The sequence below is a fragment of the Callithrix jacchus genome, chromosome 19, assembly GCF_049354715.1.
Source record: "Callithrix jacchus isolate 240 chromosome 19, calJac240_pri, whole genome shotgun sequence".
In the NCBI taxonomy this organism is placed as follows: Eukaryota; Metazoa; Chordata; class Mammalia; order Primates; family Cebidae; genus Callithrix; species Callithrix jacchus.
This window is the reverse complement of record NC_133520.1, coordinates 8,392,635-8,394,115: the sequence shown is the minus strand read 5'-3', so window position 1 is coordinate 8,394,115 and position 1,481 is coordinate 8,392,635. Positions and strand designations below refer to the sequence as shown.

The window sequence follows — 1,481 nt, the reverse complement described above, 5'->3', positions numbered from 1 at the left end:
AGCCTTGTGGAAACAAGGCCTCAAAAAATTTGTTTAAGACTCAGAGTTGTTCCTCTCCATGGAAATCTTTAGTAAAAGGCGAAAGATTTACACCATCTGAAGAGCAGCCAGAGTGTCCACCTTAACAATGTTTAAGTGTTCAGTTCAGTAGTGTTAAGTACATTCACATTATTGTGCAGTCAGTCTTCAGAACGCTTTTCATCTTGCAAAACTAGAACTGCTTTCCACTGCAGCTTAACCATTTCACAACTCTCCATTTTTCTTTACCCACAGCCCTGGCAGCCAATCTCCATTCTACTTTGTGTCTCCATGAATTTCACTACTCCAAACACCTAATGTAAGTGGAATCATACAGTATTTATCTTTTTGCGACTGGCTTATTTTCCTTAGCATAATGTCCTTGAGGTTCATTCATGTTGTAGTATGTGTCCGAATTTCTTTCCTTTTTAAGGCTGAATAATATTCCATTGTAGAGAGACTCTTGTATTACTTCTACCTTTTGGCTGTTGTGAAGAATGCTGCTATTGAGCATTGGTGTGCAAATATCTGTTCAAGTTCCTGCTTTCAGTTACTTTGGGTATATGCCCAGAAGTAGAATTGCTGAATCTTGGGTAATTCTGTTTTTAATTTTTTGAGAAATCATCATATTGTTTTCCATAGTGGCTGCATCATTTTATATTCCCACCAACAATGTACAAGGTCCCACTTTTCCCACATCCTTGATAACCTTGTTATTTTCTTTTTCTTTTGTTCTGCTTTTAAAAAAATAGTAGCTATCCTAATGGGTATGAATTTGGATTTGCATTTCCCTAACAGTTAGTGATGTCCAGCGTCTTTTAATGTACGTTTCTGCCAGTTTGTGTATCTTCTCTGGAAAAATGACTACTCCAGTCCATTACCCACTGTTTAATCAGGTTGTTGATTTTGTGTTGTTGTTGAGTTGAAGAAGCCCTTTATAGATTCTGGATATTAACCTCTTATCGTATATATGATTTGCAAATCTGTTTTCTCATTCTGCAGGTTCTCTTTTCACTGTCGATTGCGTCCTTTGATGCACAAAAGTTTTTAAGTCGAACACCACTTGTCTATTTTTGCTTACATTGCCTATAATTTTGGTGTCACATCTAGGAAACCATTGGCAAAAGCAGTATTTTTGAGTAGTTTCACAATGGAATCCCAGATGAGGAAGAGAACAATCAGTATTGTCTGGAATTATAACTGTTTAAGGATCTATCTAGAACTCAAATTGGCTTGGTGGCAAAACAGCAAAGAAGTTGTTCACTCTTTTAGGCAACTCAGTACTTCCACCCCCGCTGAGCATTTCCGTATCTTATGAATATTTTGGTATGTGGAGTCTGTTCCCCATTCTAAATGATTAGGCCAGACGCTCCATTTCTCAAATTCCCTTTCACTGGGGTGTGAGCATATGACCTTGGCCCTACCAATCACATGCACCTGTACCAGAGGTCCTTGCAGTCCCA

The 1,481-nt window shown here is 38.2% G+C and overlaps 1 non-coding gene across 1 annotated transcript; it reads right to left on the bottom strand.

The window, feature by feature from the left end:
• Window positions 1-116, bottom strand: LOC118149656 (U5 spliceosomal RNA). Its single transcript, XR_004737210.1, has one exon. It is a non-coding gene; the product is annotated as a U5 spliceosomal RNA (small nuclear RNA).
• Between the last annotated feature and the right edge of the window lie 1,365 nt (window positions 117-1,481).